The sequence below is a fragment of the Ovis canadensis genome, chromosome 1 (genome assembly GCF_042477335.2).
Source record: "Ovis canadensis isolate MfBH-ARS-UI-01 breed Bighorn chromosome 1, ARS-UI_OviCan_v2, whole genome shotgun sequence".
Lineage (NCBI taxonomy): Eukaryota > Metazoa > Chordata > Mammalia > Artiodactyla > Bovidae > Ovis > Ovis canadensis.
The window spans coordinates 218,611,448-218,633,155 of record NC_091245.1 but is presented as its reverse complement, the minus strand read 5'-3'; the positions used below and the strand labels follow the sequence as shown (position 1 = coordinate 218,633,155).

The 21,708-nt window shown below is 37.0% G+C and overlaps 1 protein-coding gene across 1 annotated transcript in view; it reads left to right on the top strand.

The window, feature by feature from the left end:
• FNDC3B (fibronectin type III domain containing 3B) overlaps positions 1-21,708 on the top strand; it is a 414,553-nt gene that overhangs the window by 14,387 nt on the left and 378,458 nt on the right. The window contains exons 2-5 of the mRNA XM_069560055.1: positions 3,866-3,933; positions 4,273-4,350; positions 7,347-7,416; positions 13,547-13,685. The gene's annotated coding sequence lies outside the window, so the exon portion shown is untranslated. The remainder of the gene's footprint in view (positions 1-3,865; positions 3,934-4,272; positions 4,351-7,346; positions 7,417-13,546; positions 13,686-21,708) is intronic.

The window sequence follows — 21,708 nt, the reverse complement described above, 5'->3', positions numbered from 1 at the left end:
GTTGCTAAGTTTGGGGAGTAATTTAGTTCAGGGCAAGGCTAGACTTGATAGCCAGACACAGTAGACTCAGTCCATTGAGTTTTAAAATGAGTCATGGGAGTAATAACTCAGGATATGATGTAAAGGAAGTTTGTGCCTACTTGAAAGGGGAAGTAGCAGTTCCTTGGGGAAGAGGTGAGAACATAAGGGGAAGAAAAGGAAGCATTCAAGTACTTGGGTCCTAACTTCTCTTTGAGAGCCACTCTTAGTGGTTGCGCAGCTTGTTCGCTGAATACAGATGCCTGGCCAAGGAGCCAAGTAGTCAGTGTTAAACTGAGAGGTATTAAAAATCTCTGTAACTGATAAGTTTATACCCCATCCTACCTGCTCACAAAATTGAGAGCTAAAGGAAAGTTTAAAAAGAAATTTGTTAAACCTTAATTTTTTAAATATATTTTCCAGTTTGTAATGGATTACATTTTTGCCCCCACTGAAGCATCAATGCAGTAATTACAGCAATTACCTGATTTTTTCCCCTAAAGTAAAAAGAAGACATTAAATGCAAATACCCAATTCATTTGCCTTTAGATAAAATCCCCAGGGCATACAGTCACCCCAAAGCATAGTATCTAAATGGCAAAATGAGCAATATCAGATAATCTAGACTTCAAATAACTTGACCATTAACTATTAGAGAAAAAAATTGCTTCTTAATAAAGTGTGACAAAGATCTCAAAAATTAATAAGAGTGCTAAAGTGGTGGGAGTTGAGGCTCTACGTACCTACAAAATTGCTTTCTCTCCACAGTAGAGTGCAAAAAGGAAGAAGAGGAGAACCAGAGAGGAAGATGAACATCCCATTTATTAGCATTTATCCTCATTTTTATTTTGCCCCTACTTCTCCATTTATCTGTTCTGTTCTCCCACTTTAATTTGAAGCCAGGAAATAACTTTCCTCAAACTGAAGTTGACACACTGTCAAGATTTTCAAGTTTTACTTGGTGTTAAATCTTTAGAGAAGAGGGCAGGTATTGTAGCGGGTCAATGAAAAACCAAAGAAAAATAAATCTGTGGATGTGTAGGGACTTAAGGAGGTTCCCAAAAGATGAATATTTCATCTTCCTACTGGATTTCAGATGACAGGAGAGAATACAGGCCAGACCCATGCTAGCTGAGGCTTATCAACAGTTCTAAATGAAAAGGAACTGAAGGGTAACAGCAAAAATTTTGATACAAAGCCCCATTACCTTTAGCCCCTTGCTGCTCAGAGTGTGATGCAGCCACAGCAGCATTACCTGGGAGCTTATTGGAAATGCAGCATCTCAAGCTCTGGCTCAGACATGCTGAACCAGAGTCTGCAAATGCATGAATCGTATGCACACTACAGCTTAAGAAGCATTGTTTTGGAGTTCATTAAACAGAAGCATGTAAGATAAAGCACATGTAGTTATCAACACTTTTGAATGTTCATAAGACTTTTAATTAACCCCTTCAGGTATGGTTACACATAGAAATTTCATCCAGGTGAACTTCAACAATAACTGTCAAGATTTTGATGTTAAGATGAGCAAAAACAGATAAGCAGTACCTCTGGAAATTTATGTTTTAATGAATACCTACCTACCTGTATTGGAGGATGCTGCACACTCCAGAACTACCTATTAAATACTGTAGTAAGAGAGAAATGGCAACCCACTCCAGTATTCTTGCCTGGGAAATCCCATGGACCGAGGAGCCTATGGTGGACTATAGTCCATGAGGATGCAAAAGAGTCGAACACAGCTTAGCAACTAAACAGCAAGAGTTTGAGTATCGGCATATTGAGCATTTATCCCAAAATCACTTGTTGGACATGTACATGGGCAAGGCTCTAGTCTTAGAACACTACTTACTGAAGTAAGTAATCTTTTTTTTCAGCTTAAACTACAACTCATTAAAGTGTAGATACAGTCTAATTATATCATTTCTTTGATGACTAATAGGTGGCAAGGTCCTTACAGTGGTCTTTCAGAGCACAATAAATAGAACTCTACAAATTATCCTTGTTGATAATTAATTAAACCTCCTCTTACATTTGGAGATGATACTTGAGTCCCTCTAAGCACAAAAGGGCTGCTGCAGACCCTCAATTTTAGGGCTGACAGTATTTGATAAGATCAGTCATGGTTGGTTAAGTGGTACATAATTTTACAAAAAGAAGTAACAGAAAATGATCTGCATATAATTGAAGAGGTTTTAAATTAAGAAAAAGTTTTAAAATTTACTCTCTTGTTTTTAACACAGTCAATAGGAAGATAAATATTCTGTAGGAAAAATATTAGAAACTATAAAATATACATTTGAAATATACTTTCTGCTTAATTTACATGAACAATCTGGGACCAGGAAAAGAAGATGAATGCACAAGACAAGGAAAAAAGTAGGGAAGCTCAAAAAAGCAGATTAAGAATGAGATGGTGAGAGATGAACAGAGACAGCAAGGCAGTGTACAGTGAGGCAGACATGCGTGCAGTAGTATGTGAGGCATTAGGCACGCTCGAGCTGCTTCTGTGATAACCTGATATATGTTTGAGTCCAGAGTAAAAGGTCATTTTCTGTTACTTCTTTTTGTAAAATTATGTACCACTTAACCAACCATGACTGATCTTATCAAATACTGTCAGCCCTAAAACTGAGGGTCTGCAGCAGCCCTTTTGTGCTTAGAGGGCCTCAAGTATCATCTCCAACTGTAAGAGGAGGATTAATTATCAACAAGGATAATTTGTAGAGTTCTATTTATTGTGCTCTGAAAGACCACTGTAAGGACCTTGCCACCTATTAGTCATCAAAGAAATGATATAATTAGACTGTGTCTGCACACTATGATACCAGGCTAGTAATCACCTATTCTTTTCTAAAAGATATCCAAGAATAGAGGTGACATTGCAGTAAATTCATGTAAAATTGATAACTAAGGTATTCATTAGAAATATAAAATGTGGGAATTCCCTGGTGGTCTGGTAGTTAAGACTTGCTTTCACTGCTTCTTTTCACTGCTTCTCCCTGGTTAGGGAAAAAAATCCCAGAAGCTATGCAGCCAAAAAAAAAAGTGTATATATATATATGTGTGTGTGTGTGTGTGTGTGTGTGTGTGTGTGTGTGCATCTGTGTGTGTATCTATTTTATTTAAAAAATCTAAAATTTATTTTAATAGAGGACCATAACAAACTGAGTGAATAATATTAGGACTCATTGGTTTTATTATCCCATGAACATTAAAACCCTTTTTCACTCTTAAGGTAGAAGTTCTTACAGGTTAGAATCTTCTCAAGACTTACGTTGCTCTAGGATGAATTAGCACATAGAAGATGGGTATATAAACCTGTTCAGCCCCAGATTACATTTCGTGCATTGTGGCAATAATGTGCAAGGAAGCAAAGAGACTGGCAAATTCATATATAGAGAGAAAATTGAGATTTCCCATGCAAGTTATTCTAGAAATGCGAAGTATCTTACTTATGATAACCCAAGAATTGAAATATTGGTTGTCAGGTTCACTACCACACAGACAACACAGAGTGAAAGACTTTCATGTTTCGAATAAAATAAGCAGAGGAGGGAACAAGATTCATCTTGCTGAAGCTCTATAAGGCAAAGTCATTTGGTTGATTGTGAGTGGAAATAAATATTCTATAGAAAGCAGAAAACATAGCTTTCAGAAGATAAGCTGCTTTTTAAAAGACGAATCTGTGATTCCACAATGACATAAAAGCTGAAATGTTATTTCCTAGTCCTTATTACATTTTAACTGTCACTGAAACTATGGTAATAGAAAAATTATACTTTAATATATAATGTGACTATGAATTATCCATTCATTACAAGCATTTTACCCCTTGTCTCTTTAGGTACAATTATAGCCTTGCTCTCTAGCAGTTTAGAAAACAGGATGTTGGTCAATAAAAATGCCAGTTAAGTGAGTACATATTCATTTTCTCTGAGTTACTTTGTCTTATTTTGTTCTTTGTTCTTTCCTCCCAAACTGGGCAAAAGATATGTGTCCTAGAGTTCTAACTTTTCTTTCCAAAAACTAGCAGGAACAATAAATAACTCTTTAAAATTTCTGCTGTTTTTTAGTCTCTGACATTGTCATGGAGTAAAGAGTTTTGTATGCTAGACCACCAGATGTACTGAATCTAGATAGATTCCTAAAATACTAGATAACAGCCTTTGGCTGTAACTACACTTTTTAAAATATTGTTTATATATGCATATTTTATCCATGTGTGCTTTATATGTGTATCATTTCTACTAGACTGTCATTTCCAGGAGGATGGAGACTGTCTTCTTTCTGTATTCCTGGAACATAGAATAGCATAGTTTCCAGTATAAAGTAAGTATGTGACACATTTGTTTACTCATTGACTCATTTTTATTGAGTACCTACTATGTTCCTACTGTTTCTAAATGCTGGGGATATAGAAATAAAGAAGAGGAAAAGTTTCTGCTCTTATTGTGTTATATTCTACACTGGAGTGTGTGGCCATTCCCTCCTCCAGGGAATCTTCCCAATCCAGGGACGGAACCTGGGTCTCCCGCATTGTGGGCAGTTTGTTTACCATCTGAGCCACCAGGGAAGCCCATGTTATATTCTAGTAGGTAATAATCAACAAAAAAATAAAACACACTGTGTATACTTTGAGAGAAAATAAAAATTTAGGCTGCATAATGGATGGAAAGTGACGCATATGAGGCACTACCAGATATGGGATGGTTATAGTAGAAGCTGTGCTGTGCCACCCAGATCTCCCTTCAGGAAGGGATGCTCATTCCCCCAGCTGCCACAAAAGCTGGCTACTGAGTCATAGCTGAGTCCTGTCTGGAATCTGCTCTTGATTGGAGGACGCTGCCTTGCCCAAGATTACCCTCCTCTCTGGGGTTAGCCTACATCTGATAATCACCTCGTGCAGTGAAACTGATCTCCCTTGCCTCAACTGGAACAGTTCTGAGGCCCCAGGTCCAGAGCTCCCTGTAGGATCAGCTGAGGCCTTTGTTGTAACTGTATCAACAATTTGGCATCTTCCACTTTTCAATGTTGCTTCCTTCATTCTCAACCATCACAAGTGTGAGTCCTGAATATACCCCTCAGTAAATCTCTTCATACAAATCTCAGAGTCATAGAGAGCAAGGAGATAATGACATTTAGATTTTATTCCAAGTACAGTTGTCAAATGGGGCTTTCCGAGTTGTGTTAGTGGTAAAGAACCCACCTGCCAATGAAGGAGACATAAGAGATGCAGGTTTAATCTGTGCACTGGGAAGATCCCCTGGAGGAGGGCATGACAATTCACTCCAGTATTCTTGCCCAGAGAATCCCATGAACAGAGGCTACAGTCTATAGGGCTGCAAAGAGCTGGACATGACTGAAGTGACTTAGCATGCATGTGATTCTCAGTTGAGGGAAGTGGGTCTGAGGCTTTGAATCTGGGAGTTGTTAGAGTAGTTAAAGCTATCAGTTCAGTTCAGTTCAGTTGCTCAATCATGTCCTACTCTTTGCAACCCCATCGACTGCAGCACGCCAGGCCTCCCTGTCCTTCACCAACTCCTGGAGTTTATTCAAACTCGTGTCCATTGAGTTGGTGATACCGTCCAATCATCTCATCCTCTGTCGTCCCCTTCTTCTCCCACCTTCAATCTTTCCCAGCATCAGGGTCTTTTCAAATGAGTCAGCTCTTTGCATCAGGTGGCCAAAGTATAGTTAAAGCTATACGACTAAATAAAAATTACCTGGGGAGTAAATGGAACTAGAGAATAAAAGAGGGCCTAGAGACCTCTTAATTTTGGAGACCTCTAATATTTAAAGATCAGGAGGGATGGATAGAAACAGCAAAGAAAATTGAAAAGAAGTGGCTATTGTGATGGCAAAACAGTGGGATGGTGTCTTGGTAACCAAGAAGGAAAAATGCTTCAAGGGGGAGGGAATGATCAACTAACTGGGTCAAATGCTATCAATAGATCAAACTGATGAAAGCTGAACTGATGATTAGTTTTCTTGGCATTGAGTGTAGTTTCAGTGGAATGGTGGGGACAAGAGTACAATTAATTGAATGAATATAGCATACTTATAAGCTAAGATTTGTTAAAAGCCTGTTATATTAAAAGGATATATTTCTGCTTCTTCCTTATTTTAGAAGGTAAGTGATCTGTATTCTCAGTGCCTAGAACAATGCCTGGCACATGTAATGTGCTTACTGTATGTTTTTGAATGATGAATTAATTATATGCTGCCATTTTTGGTGAGTACCCAGCATTACTGATCTTATGGTATAGAGTTGTAAGCACAAAGGAGATTATAATCTTTCTTCTTTATTCAACTACCTCTTCTTATGATCCTGCAAACCATGGGCTAAGTTGGGATTAAAATTCAAACCTTCAAATAATTTCTTCATTTTATCTACTACAACACCCTAGTGTATGAAACATTTGCTTTATGTAACTATAAAATCATCTTAAGTTCAAAAGTGAGAAGTTTTTTCTGAATGTCCAAATAGTTGCTCACCTAATTCCTCAATGAGATCTCTTAATGCTTCTAAATAGATAAAAGTATACGAAACTTTCTAATTAAAAGTTTAATTTTTAGCAGCAAGGTTCTACTTATGGCACAAAGAACTATGTTCGATATCCATCACCAACTCCCGGAGTTCACTCAAACTCACATCCATTGAGTCACTGATGCCATCCAGCCATCTCATCCTCTGTCGTCCCCTTCTCCTCCTGCCCCCAATCCCTCCCAGCAGCAGAGTCTTTTCCATTGAGTCAGCTCTTCACATGAGGTGGCCAAAGTATTGGAGTTTCAGCTTTATCATCATTCCTTCCGAAGAACACCTAGGGCTGATCTCCTTTAGAATGGACTGGTTGGATCTCCCTGCATTCCAAGGGACTCTCAAGAGTCTTCAACACCACAGTTCAAAAGCAACAATTCTTCAGCGCTCAGCTTTCTTCACAGGCCAACTCTCACATCCATATGTGACCACTGGAAAAACCATAGCTTTGACTGGACAGACCTTTGTTGGCAAAGTAATGTCTCTGCTTTTTTAACATCAAAAACAAGACAGTAAAAAATGCAGTATTGTGAAATTTCCTAATCTGTTTTATGGAGTCAGATTTTGAATGTCGTACTCACAAAAATACTACTTGTAGCTAATATCACTGAACCAGCCTTGGCAGAAAATTCAAAAAGCAACTGTCAAGTGCAGAAAACTAGAGACCAGATTAATAAAATTTTATTCTGATAAGTATTACTAATCAATGCTGCTGATGCAGATGCCAAAATCAAAAGTGTAACTTAACTTGTCTCATTGGCTAATTTGTTATAAAATTTTTTTCTAGAAGTGTCAGATGGTCTAAAAGAAAACAGAAAATGTCAGCTGTATTCATGGAGACAATGACCAAGCATGAGGTAAGCCTATTTATTTTGGGTTGACATAGGCCAAGTTAAAGGAAGCCATTATGTAGATCATTCAACCTTCAAAACATACTATGAAACAAAATGGGTTTTTTAAAAATGATTCAATATACTTCAACAAAGTTTATCTTAAATAATAATAAAAGATTCATTTGCAACCACTCGAAGTTAAAATTGAATTAGGCAAGGATGCAAATCTGGATGAAAGTTAGTTGGAAAACAGTACATTCATTTCGCCTAAAAAATGCATCCTATTTATTATTATTAATTACAATGGGAAACAGTACATAACTTTTAAAAATTTACACACTTCTCTGCAGCTTGCTTTTCTTGTTTTTTTTTTTGAGGTAAAATTGACATAAAATTGTTGAATTAGTTTTAGTGTACAACATAATGATGAGATATTTATGTATATTATGAAATGATCACCAAAATAAGTCTAGTCATAATTATTGTTCAGTTGCTCAGTTATATTTGACTCTTTGCAACCCCATGGACTGTAGCACGCCAGGCTTCCCTGTCCTTCACCATCTCCCGGAGCTTGCTCAAACTCAAGTCCATTGAGTCGGTGATGCCCCAACCATCTCATCCTCTGTTGTCCCCTTCTCCTTCTGCCTTCAATCTTTCCAAACATCAGGGTCTTTCCTAATGAGTTGGCTCTTTGCATCAGGTGGCCAAAGTATTGGAGTTTCAACTTCAGCATCACTCCTTCCAATGAATATTCAGGATTGATTTCCTTTAGGATTGACTGGTTTGATCTCCTTGCAGTCCAAGGGACTCTCAGGAGTCTTCTCCAACACCGCATTTCAAAAGCATCAGTTCTTTGGTGCTCAGCCCTCTTTATGGTCCAACTCTCACATCCATACATGACCACTGGAAAACCCATAGCCTTGACTAGACGGACCTTTGTTGGCAATGTAATGTAATGACAAAGTTACAGTACATATTAAAAATTGTTTTTCTTGTGATGAGAACTTTTAAGATCTACTTTTTTAGCAACTTTCAAATATGTCATACAGTATTACTAACTATAGTGGCCATACAGTTACATCCTCATGACTTGTTTTAAAACTGGAAGTTTGACCTTTTGACCTCTTTCACTCATTTTCCCAACCCCTCCCCCCTTCAACTTGCTTTCTCAGACAGTAATAGCTGGTAGAATTTACAAATTAACTAGTATTTCAATTTGATATCTGTAACTCTGTCAATGACTGGAAAACATGCCATGGCTGTGGATATAGTGTGACTTATTGAACTAATTCCTCCATTGAGGTGCATTTAATTTTTCACTTCCAATTTGCTGCCTCAATGCTATAAGATGAGCATACTTGTTCATATATCATATGGCTGGGTATTTTCACCAATGAAATTAATACCTAGAGTGGATGAAATGTTTATCTGTAGTAACATATTAATATATAAATTACTTTTCAACTGAGGTAACTGTTCACAGTGTTTCCATAAGAAATACATGAGATTATTATTATTTTATCTTTTTCCCACAACAGTAGTATTATTGCTCTGTAATTTTCCAACATTGGAGTAGAAAATAATACTTTATCAAGGCTTTAATTTGCATTCTCTCATCACTCTTCAGTTTATGCATTTAAAATATACATTTATTGACTGTTTGTCTTTGCTCTGCATAGTCTTTGTTTATTTTTCTACTGAATATTTTTTTGCATTTCATTATTATCTAAGATTCCCTAATAGACAGCATATTGAAAAGCAGAGACATTACTTTGCCAACAAAGGTCCGTCTAGTCAAGGCTATGGTTTTTCCAGTGGTCATGTATGGATGTGAGAGGTGGACTGTGAAGAAAGCTGAGTGCCGAAGAATTGATGCTTTTGAACTGTGGTGTTGGAGAAGACTCTTGAGAGTCCCTTGGACTGCAAGGAGATCCAACCAGTCCATTCTAAAGGAGATCAGTCCTGGGTGTTCTTTGGAAGGAATGATGATAAAGCTGAAACTGCAATACTTTGGCCACCTCATGCGAAGAGTTGACTCATTGGAAAAGACTCTGATGCCGGGAGGGATTGAGGGCAGGAGGAGAAGGGGACGACAGAGGATGAGATGGCTGGATGGCATCAGTGACTCGATGGACGTGAGTTTGAGTGAACTCCAGGAGTTGGTGATGGACAGGGAGGCCTGGTGTGCTGCGATTCATGGGGTCGCAAAGAGTCGGACACCACTGAGTGACTGAACTGAACTGAATATTACTAAAAATATTCATAGTTTGTTGTCTGCTGAAATTTTCTTTAAATATGTTATTTTCTCAGTTGATCTTACTTATGACATCTTTGGCCATAAAAGTCTTAAAATTTTATACATAAATATATGTCCATATGCATAAATATACCTTAAGATTTTCCATCTTAGTTAAGAATGCCTCCCGTAGAAGGAAAAAAATGATTTACCAGTTTTCTTTATATATGTTCTTTGTTTTCCTTATTAAATTTATTTCTAATATTTTTATATTTTAGTTTTTAACTTTTAACAGTTTTATTGGGGTATAACCATACATACCATAAAATATCCCAGTGTAAATGTACAGCTTAATGTGTTCAATGAATTTATATCATTGTGCATCCATCACCACAAAATTCAATTTTAGAACATTTCCATCATGCCAAAGTGGTTCCTTATGGCTATTTAGTCCAATTCTTCTCCTGTCTGAGTCCCTGGCAACCACCAATCTGATTTATGACTATAGATTTGCCTTTTCTGAAAATTTCCTATAAATGAAATCATATAATATGTGGTCTTTGGTTTATTTTTTTAGCTTAATGTTTTTGAGGTTGTATTCATTTCCTGGGGTAATAACAAATTACCACAAAATGGGTAGCTTGAACCAACAGAAATTTATTGTCTCACAGTTCTGAGGGCCAGAGTCCAAATTCAAGGTGTTGGCAGAGCTGCATCCCGCCCACCACTCCCCCTCCCCCTGCCCCCGGCCAGGGACTCTAGAGGAGAATCTAGCTGGCCTCCTCTAACTTCTGTCAGCGTTCCTTGGCGTTCTTGGCATATGGCCACATCAGCACAATCTCTGCCTCAGTATCTGCATAGCCTTCTTCTGTGTGTGTCTTTCGCTTTTCTGCCTCTGTCTCTCAGATCTTCTTCTGCCCTTTTTATAAGAACAATTGTCATTGAGTTTAGAACCCACCTGAATAAATCAGGATGATCTTTTCATCTCAAGACTCTTAACTGTGTAAGAATGCTACATGTGTAAAGACACTTTTTGGTTACAGAAACAAAGACAGACCTAGTGTCCAAATACATGTTCTTTTAAGGTAAATCAAGCCTTCTCCTGGAAATGGCTGATTTTAAGGCCAAGGCAGGGAAAGTAAGAGATAAATCCAGAACATCTTGCTGTGACAGAAAGCAAGGTCATGATCACAGAAAGATAGAGATCTACCAGAACGACGTAGAAATAAGTTTGCAGATGAGCCCACTGGCCAAAATATGGGAAAAAAATTTGGATCATCAAAATAAATAATAATAGTAAAGTACTGTAACCCGTTGAATAAAATAGGGATGCTTTAGTCCACAAACAAACAAACAAACAAATAAGAGAAAATTTTTCCTTACAGGAGAATGCTACCCAACAGATGTAGAAGAAATTATGATATTAGAATTCTCCATTTTAACCAGCATAGCAGTAAACAATTCAGGCAAAAGCATTACAGGGAAGCAGGGAGTGAAAGCTGGACAGGGGGCAGGATATTTACTAGTGTCAAAGTATCTTCCCATAAAAATACTTATTAATGACAAAGGGAAAAAGAGAACTCTATCGTGGAGACCCCTGGGCAATACTAGCTTACTCTAGTGAGTGAACTACCAGGCGTGGGGCAAATCAACAAGTGCCAGTCAAGGGGATACAATCATACATCATTCTGTGGTTCCTGCCCAATGTACAGAATCTTCATGTTACTGTGAAGACACGGCAGACAAGCCCAAACTGGGAGAGTCTACAGAATAACTGGCCTGTGACCTTCTGAAATGTTAAAGTCCTGAGAGTCAAGGAAGGGCTGAGGACCCAGAGACTAGAAAAAGCTAGTTGTAACGCATGATCCTGGATGGAGCCTTTTCCTGTAAAGAACATTATTGGGAGAGACGGCAAAACTCAAATAGTATCTCTGTGTGACTGGTACATGAGAGTTCTTTGTACCATTCTTGTTCTGTTCTGTGAGCTTGACATGATTTTCAATGAAAAAAGTAGCTTCCCCAGTGGTTCAGTGGTAAAGAATCCAACCATAATGCAGGAGACACAGGAAACATAGGTTCAATTCCTGGGTCTCAAAGATCCCCTGGAGGAAGGCATGGCAACCCACTCCAGTATTCTTGCCTGGGAAATCCCATGGACAGAGGAGCCTGGAGGGCTACAGTCCATAAGGTTGCAAAGAGTTGGACATGATTGAATGAATGAACACACACACACAAATGAAAAAGAATAAAATTATGTTGTTAGAGTTCCTGAGAGCCTGCTATTGGAATAAATCCTATCTGATCACATGGATTATTATTTGACAGTCTTTTTATTGGGTTTTGGTATTAAAATTTCCTGGCTTCATCAGATGAATTGGAGTACCTCATACTTTTTTCTAAGATCTTGCAATTACTTACATTATTTTGCTAGAATTTAGATATGAAGACATTTGATCCTGTTGCCTTTGTAAGTGATAGATCTAAATCACTTAAAAACAAAACAAAACAAAACTCTTGTATAGTGGTTTATTCAAGTTTCCTCTCTTTACTTGGATTGTTACACATTGTTTGCTAGCAAATCATGTAGGTTTCAAATTTCAAATTTATTATAGAGGTGCACATAATGTTTTATTTCTTCTGTTCTCGTTGGTATTTGTCTTTATGTACTCTTTCTCATTCACAATCTTGTATGTTTTTTGCTCTCCCTGTCTTCCTTAATCTCAAATAAAGGTGGTTTCTCCTTTTACATGTTATTCAAATGAAGTTATTTTTGAGCTTTTCATTTTTATACTATTTTTGCTTTCTATTTCTTTAATTTCATGTTTTCTTTCCCTTAATTCCCCCTTCCTAGTTTTTTTGGTTCTTCTAATTTTTGTAAGTGATTATAAAACTTGTATATTTTAACATCTTTATTCCCTAATAATAAAGAATATAAGGTTATAATTTTTTCCATGAATGTAGCTTTTACCAAGTACCATGAACTTTAGTAAGAAATGTTATTTTCATTGATTTCTAGGTAATTTTAATTTTACCATTGCTTTTTTGACAGTTTTTAACATTTCTTTAAATTCAGGGACTATATAGATATATACTTCTGAATTCCATTGTAGTTGAAGTTTCTGTATCTTTTTTACTTATTTTTAAATTTATTGGATTATGATCAGAAAAGCATAATGAGGACTTCTTTAAGGAAAAATACATAAGTATATTTTAGAAGTCTTCCATGGAATATTAAAAGAGGAATTTTTTGAGGAACAAGTTCTCTCTGATTCTATGTACAATTGGTTCTTACTATTCCTAGTAGTTATATCATATAAAGATACTTTGAAGACTGAACCTTTGCTCCTGGGGGAGATACAGGGTTAGATTCCTCTAAACCTCTGGTTACAACATTTTTGTCAGCCGGTCAATACATAACCTTCCTCTATGTGTGTTTTTGTTTAAAGACACTTATTGAATATATACTGGTGATTCATTAACATTGAATCCACAGTCAGTATCACAGTAGCTCTTGCCTAGATGAAGATCATCTACCTTCATGAGGCACATCACAGCCTTCTTGCCTGTAGGAACCTAAACGGCACTTCAGTGCATGGGGGACCATTTTAAACAGTGAGGTCACCAACAAAAAGCCCACAAAGGCCCAAATTCTGACACTAAATAGACTGAAGAAAGGACATGTCTATAATAAAGAACTGAAATGTAAGAAGGCAGTTTCACTTTATTTGACCTCTGATTTTTCACCACTCTGAATGTGTCTGTGAGTGAGAGAAAAGTTCTGAAAATATTGATTGGGGGGTTATGAATACATTTTGGCAAGGCAAATTCTCAAATACGTAATCTACAAATAATGAGGATGACTGTAACACAAGTCTTGTGATTGTATTATTTTATTTCTGGTCTTCCCATGTGGCACAGTGGTAAAGAATCCATTTGGCAATGCAGAAGATGCAAGAGACATGGATTTGATCCCTGGGTCAGGAAGATCCCCTGGAATAGGAAATGGCAACCTGCTCCAGTATTTTGGCCTGGAGAATTCCATGGACAGAGGTGTCTGGTGAGCTACAGTCCTTGGGGTGGCAAACATTCGCACAAGACTCAGCACGTGCACATACCCCAAGTATCACAAGCTTTGTGATTGTGTTAATTCCTCTGGGTCTTTTTCTGTCTACCTATATCTATTTGGCTATCAGGACTGGCCAAATCTAATATTCAAGCCCTTTACTATAATATTTTATTTAAATGTGTTTATAGTAATTTTAAAAATCTGTTTAGCTTTTATGTTGTTTCATGTATAAAACAAAATTATTTCTTATAAGTTATGCTTTTTATTATTATATAATATCCCCCTTTTTTCTGTTTAGGGATTTTTGGACTTAAATTACATGTTCCATGGTACAGTGACACCATGCCTGCTTTAAGATGTTGCTCTCCTTTTACATTTCATTGTTGCTTGTCCTTCTCCAGCCCTCATATAAAATCAGACAGATATTTCCCTAGTATTTCATGAAAAGAAGATGCCAACTTTTCCCCAGCTTTTCCACTGTCACTCCCCACCCATGATATTCAGCTTGAAAAAGACTTCAGTTGAAATTTCCTCCTTACTCTCCTCCCAAGAGAGGACGACTTGGGAATATTTTTGCTTCCTTCTTTCTCATGCCCCTCCTCACCACAATTCTTTAGTTTTGCTGAGGTGGTTTAGTTCTTTAAATTCCAGATTATTATTAAATTTTCCTTTTTAGTACACTTCTCTATTTCTAAGCTCTCTATTTATAATAGTTACACATACTCAGTCCATCTTGGTCAACCTATTTTTAATTAAATATCACAAGCTTGTTGCTCACTGTGGCTTTCTCTCCTCTTCAAGTCTGTTTTGTTTGTTGGTTTGTTTTTTAAAAAGTCTTTTTCTAGTATTTTTACCGGATGAGTAATGAGATGTGTGACTTCTCTGAATCTTTATGTATCTGCAAACACTTTTCTTGTACCCTAAGAGATGAAAAATATTTTTAAGTTGGAAATATATCCCATTGTCTTCTAGCTTCCTAGTGTTGCAAAAGAAAATTTCATGACAGCCTAATTTTTTCCTTTATAAACAACTTAAACATTTCTACACAGAAAGAATATGATTTTTCTCTTTATCTTTGGGGTTCAAAATTTTTACCAGGATATGCCTATTCATATATATATACACACATTAAAAGAAAAAATATATAAATAGATATAGACAGATATGTGTATGTATCTATAACTATATATATGATGACAAAGATAGATGTAGACATAAACATAGATATAGATATAATCTTTTCTCATCATTCTTCCCTGAAACTTGGTATCCTTTCTTCAATCCAGGGAAATATCTTTTGTTTGTATGCTTCATTTTGTTTTATTTAAATATATCCTTTCCTTCCTGTGCATCATCTTCTCTTTCTGGAACTCCAAATAGTTTCATATCAGTGTCCTTAAACCTCTCTTCAGTCTCTGTATTCATGATTTACATTTTTTCCTCTGAGCTTTGTAATATCCTTGCATCCAATTTCCAGGCTACTGGTTGAATTTCAGTACTAACCATTTTCTTCAGTAGTCAATTTTATATTTAAAAATCATGTTTTTGTTATTGTTTTAAATCAAGGAAGTCTATCTGGGTAGTCCTTGTTCCTCCTTAGGTAGTTCTATTATTCTTTCCATCCAAATTTAAGTTATGTTCTCTGCCTTCCAGCAATTGTAATTCATAGATAGCCTGTTCTGAGTGGTCAGCTTGTTGTTCTGGCTGCTTGGTCTTGAGTGATCTGCTCATCAGAGCTCCGCATCAGCTGCTGGAATATGTCAAGCAGTGACAGTTCCGTGAATGGTGGCCTGCCCGGAAGTCTCTACCCCTGAGGATGCGCATGTGACATCAGACAAGCTGTCAGTGCCTTTAAAGGCAGCAAGGGGAAGACTGTCTGCACACTATCTTCTCATGCTCTCTCAGGAGAGAGATGATTCGGACTGCTCTAGAGGCATCTGAGGGCCGGGAAGAACATGTACACTTCCTCGGTTGAGGACAATCTCTTATGCCTAATTTACCCTTTTTATTCTTTTGTGTATTTTCTTTTCTACAACTTTACTTGTATGTTTTCAAAAAAGCGATTTAATCTCAAATGCCACTGCCCTTTTCTTTCTGCTTCTAAGCTCTCAATTTCCTTAAGGTAAGAAAAGACTGTACTAGAACTCCCTCCTCTGCTACCAATTTACATTTAGAGAAATTAGGAGGGGAAGAAAAGTTCCTGGGGAAGGAGGAGGTTCTATATGATATGAAGAATTACCACTTAATAACTGAGAAATGTCAAATTTATTGTGCAGGAAGGCTCAGGAATATATTAGTTTAACATGTACGTGAAAGAAAGATGAGGTGCAGAATTTGAAAGGAGAGCCCAGAATGTACCTATAGTTCATGTAAGGCCTTGTTTCTAGAGGGAAACATGTGAAAATGATTATTGCCATGTTTACAAGTCTGTTTTTAATAATGAATTAACATTTTAAATTGGCTTTTGGAAAAAGTGAAGCACAGATAGCTTTTGTCTTGCTAGATTATGATCCTACCTAAAACTCTGTTAGAAATATCAACTTCTGTAGCCTCCAGGAAGTACTAGGCCTTTATAGAAAACATGTATTATTTTTCTATTTTTAACTTTACCTTTTTATTGAGGTAAGATTCACACAATATAAAATTAATCATTTTCAAGTGAACAATTCAGTGGTATTTGCATAACGCAGTACCTTCCCCATGTTGTGTAACTACTACCTCCATCTAGTTCCAAAACATTTTCATCACCAAAAAATAAAACATTGTATCCATTAAGCAGTTATTGTTCATTCTCTCCTTTCCTCAGCCACTGGCAACCACCAACCTGCTTTCTGTGTCTATAGGTTAACCTACTCTGGATACTTCATATTAATGGAATGATACAATATGAGACTTTTGTGGCTGCTTTCTTTCACTTAGCTTGTTTTCCAGATTCATCCATATGTATCATGTATCAGTTTATTCTTTCTTATGGCTGAAACTATCCTATTGTATGCTATATCACACTTTATTTACCCATTCATCCATTACTGAACATTTGGATAGTTTCTACCTTTGAGCTATTGAAAACAGTGCTGCTATGAAATTTTGTGTGCAAATACTTATTTCTGTATCTGTATTCAATATTTTGGGATATCTAGAAGTGACTTGCTGGATCATACGGTAATTCTATATTTGACTTTTTGAAGAATTCTGTTTGGCTTTAATTTGCTTAATTAGCATGTGGCACTTAGCCTCTGTTTATTTCCATTAGATCAATGAATTAACAGTCCTGTGGGATTATTAGGAAACTAATGGTACACATTCCTCACTGCAGTCTGGCTCACAGTATATTTTCTCCTTTCCTGCTTTCCCTAAAACTGATTAATAAAGAAGTAAAGATCCTAAGAAACCTTGATGTTCCAAAGTATATATTAGAAGGCAGATCTTCTGATACAGAACTGTTTTGTTAATAATCAACAAAAGATTGACAAACACTTGAGCTACAAATTCTTGCATTGTATTAATTACCTAAGAATTCCAAGGTTAGGAGGAGTGGAGAGAAGCAAATACAACAAGGAAACATACACAATTTACATGAAATGTTAAAATTTAATCCTTGAAGTCTAGGTAGTACCTGTTAATCTTAAATCCACACTCTGAAATCAAAACATGAGCAGATGAACACTTCAGAGCATAATTTTTAAGGCAAATACCCTTTATTTTCAAGAAGGACACACACACACACATATTAATATATACACAGGCTCTGGCTGTTTTTAAGAGAGGGCCAGCAGTCATAGACAATTTATTTTGGAAGCCTAACTTAGAATTTTATTTCAATTTTTCCCTTTTACTCTCCTGTCTCTCCCTCTCTTTCCCTCTCTCTCTTTCTGGTTGTTTTGAATGACAAGGAAGAAGACAAATCGAGAGTTATAAAGAGTGCTTCAGGGGAAATTCAGGGGATATAACCACCTAATTATGAATTTCCTGAATGTGCAATTTGACCAGCAGCAACTGGACGTGATTAGTACAGTGGGCCTCACCTCCAGCTGTTCTACAAAAACAAATCAGTGAAGGATTTCCAAGGCACATTTTCCTTTGGACCTGTTTTAAGTTTTAACAAAGTGAATAGTGTGGTGTTGCTCTTTGTTTTTTAAATAGGTGACAGATTGTCTGAAAAGAAGCAAGTATCCTACAATGAAAAGAACTACCCTATGGAGCATATACTTCTGCTTGAGGCAAATGTGTTTAAAACCGTAAGAAAACAAAAACTGCAAATCTGTCTCCTTATGTGTGGAACCAAAGCTAGAAATGTGTGCTCTAGAGGCAACTGTAAAATCATATTTCAATCTGGCATATGGGCCAGTGATTGTGTTGTGTGAGTAATGCATACATGTAATCCATGTGGCAAGCTTTGTGGACTGAGAAAAAGTCAGTGTTGTTCACTGAGGCTTGGCAAGCAGGAACCATTTATTTTGAAAAATCTACATGGGCTGAAACAATGTGAAAAATGTACTGTCCATTTTGTCAGCTTGTGAACATAGCAAAAACCACAGCACTCCCTTCAGCACAAAGACAAGGGGGGAAAAAATCCCTTTTTGCTGTTTTACACTTATAGAAGAATGATGGCTCTTGTACAACAAGGGAATTAATGCTGAATGCATATTATCTTTCACAAGTCAAGTCCAAATGAACCAGAGATAAAAAAAAAACAATGCAGTACACTAAGTGGAGAGCCAAAAACTGCATTTATTTTATTGTCGTGATGTACAGATCAGTTTTTAATTGCTTTTAGTTATGGATTCTTGAGTTTTAAAGCAATTATAAAATATCTTCACTAAGTTCATAGTGCTCCAGAGAGGAAAAAAAAATGAAGATAAATGGACTTGGAAGACCCCACTAATTTTTGTCAATAACAAGATATCATTTAGGCATTAATTTTTTTGATTCAAAGGCATTAAACAATTTTTTTCAGGCCCTACAGGGGCCTCAGAAGTACTCTAAAGCCGGCAGGGGAAGAGGACCTGGTAACTTGTGGGTGAAGCTGGGAATGGAGGTGGGTAATATTCAAAATGGTGCTACCTTCTTGATTTTAGTTTCTAAAAGTTTCACAAACTGCCTTCTGATGTTTCGATCTCAACTTTCACATTGCTTCCTCTAAAGTTTTTTCCTCAGTCTTATCTCCTATGTTGATTAAATGGCTTTAAAATGTTTGAGAGGGGAATTTCCACCTATAAAGGATTAGCTGCTAACAGGAATTGCCTTCCCACCATAAACAATTTGAAAATCAGGCAAAATATATGAAATAACAGTTTTCAGACATTAGACATCTGGCAGTGTAGAACTAGATTCCTGAAAGAATCCCTATGATTATCCCAGATTACTGCCTTGAGAAAGGCACAGTACAGGGAAAAGGAATCTAGTATCTTGCTGAGTCGAAGAAACAGATCAGTCTGGGGGGGCCTGGCAGCTATAATCTTAAGAGCAGAGTTCAAAAGAGAGAGAGAGCTAAGCAGAGGAAGAGGCACAGAAACACGCATCTCCTCGAGTTCTTGCTAAATATCAATCTGCATGTGCGTAAAGTGAGAACCCTTTTTGTTGGGCATGAAAATCGGAGGAAAGAATAATTACTGAGAAGCTGTAAGGTGGACAGTCCCCAGAAATCACATACAACCATAAATGTTTGAATTCCCTCCGTCCAGATTGGAGAAATCTGGTTGAATACTTAGCCATTTAATAGAGATCTAAGAAGAGTTCTTCTGCCTTAGAAGTGAGGCTAAATTAGCTTTAGTATTGACGGTATTCTGGAGGCTTTCTAAAAAAGCTTGACAAAACCTAATCTCCAAGTAACCTTGCTGCCTACTAGAAGAAGCTTAATATTATTTAAAGGACTACAGGAACCCACCTGCCAGTGCAGGAGACATAAGAGACAAGAGTTTGAACCCTGGATTGCGAACATCCCCTAGAGGAGGACATGGCAACCCACTCCAGTATTCTTGCCTGGAGAATCCCATGGACAAAAGAGCCCGGTGGGCTACAGTCCACAGGGTTGCGAAGAGTTGGACACAACTGAAGCGACTTGGCACTCACAATAAAATCTAGCACCAAATAATCTAGAATTCATGATCTTCTTTATTTAATTAAAATACCACCAGACATACAAAAAGATAGGAAACATAACCTATTTAACCATAAAATAGTGACACACAACCAGGTGAAAAAATAATAAGTTGAAACAAATTCTGAAATAACAGATAGATAATGGAATTAGCAGATATATATGCTAAAAGAGCTACTATAAACATATACTCACAAATTATAAATCACCACAAATATATGAGACAACAGAAATATAGGAAATAACAAAGGTAGGAATAATGTCTCTTAAACTATATGACATTTTAAATAAAATTTATACTGAAAAACAGAATCCCAAAGAAGCGGGAAAAAAGGAAGAAAGAACAATGAAAGAAATAGCAAACCAACAGGAAAATGGTAGATTAAACTCAACTGTTTAAATAATTACATTAATGATAAATGATCCAAACGTTCCAAATAGAAAGCAGAGATCGTGGGACAGAATAGAAATGCAAAACCCAACTGATATTTTAAAATGTGATATATTGGAATTCCCTCATGGTCCAATGGTTAGGACTCATTGGTCTCACTGCCAGGGGTCTAGATTTGATCCTTGGTGAGGGAACCGAGGTCCCACAAGCTGTGCTACAAGACCACATACACATATACAAAATATGGTATATGCATGCCGTGGCAATTATTAAAAAGCAAAGACATCACTTAGCCAGCAAAAGTCCATATAGTCAAAGCTATGGTCTTTCCAGTAGTCATATATGAATGTGAGAGCCAGACCATAAAGAAGACTGAGCACCAAAGAACTGATACTTTCAAACTGCAGTGTTGGAGAAGATTCTTGAGAGTCCCTTAGACAGCAAGGAGATCAAACCAGTCCATCTTGAAACCAATCCTGAATACTCACTGGAAGACTGATGCTGAAGCTCCAATACTTTGGCCACCTAATGCAAATAGACAACTCATTGGAAAAGACTTTGATGCTGGGACAAATTGAGGGCAGGAGGAGAAGGAGATGACAAAGGATGAGATGGTTGGATGGCATCACTGATGCAATGGACATGAACTTGGGCAAACTCCAGGAGATGGTGAGGAACAGGGAAGCTGCCGTGCTATAGTCCATGGGGTTGCAAAGAGTCAAACATGACTTGGCAACTGACTAGCAACAACAAATGCCATGGAATATTATTTAGCTATAAAAAATAATGAAATTCAGATACATGCTATAGTATGGATGAATCATAAAAACATTGTGCTAAGCGAAAGAAGCGGACATAAAGAAACAAATAATCTACTTGTATGAAGTACCTAGAAGAGAGAAATTCACAAAGACAAAAAGTAAAATAGGAGCTGAGGGTTGCTGGGAGTGAGAAGTTACTGTTTAATAGGTACTTCAGAATTTGTTTCATTTAATTAATTAGTTTATTTATTTTTGGCTATGCTAGGTCTTTGTTGCTTTGCAGATTTTCTCTAGTTGAGATGAGTGAGGGCAACTCTTCGTTATGATGCTCAGGCTTCTCATTGTGGTGGCTTCTCGTTGCAGAGCACGGGCTCTATTATAGGTGAGAGGGCTTCAGCAGTTGGCAGCTGGTGAGCTCAGTAGTCATGGCGCATTGTCCTAATTGCCCCATGACATGTGGAATCTTCCCTAGCCAGGGATTGAACCTGTGTCCCCTGCATTGGCAGGTGGATTCTTAACCACTGGACCACCAGGTAAGCCCAAGTACTACAGAATTCCTGTTTCAATTTGTTTTTAAAATTCTGGAAATGAATAGTGATGATGATTGCTCAACATTATGAATATGGTTACTGCTACTGAAATGTATACCTAAAAATGGTTAAAATGGTAGATTTTTATGTTATATACATTTTACCATACAATACCATGTTATTTTATGTTGCTTACATTTTACATTAAAAATGAAAAAAAAGCCCAACCATA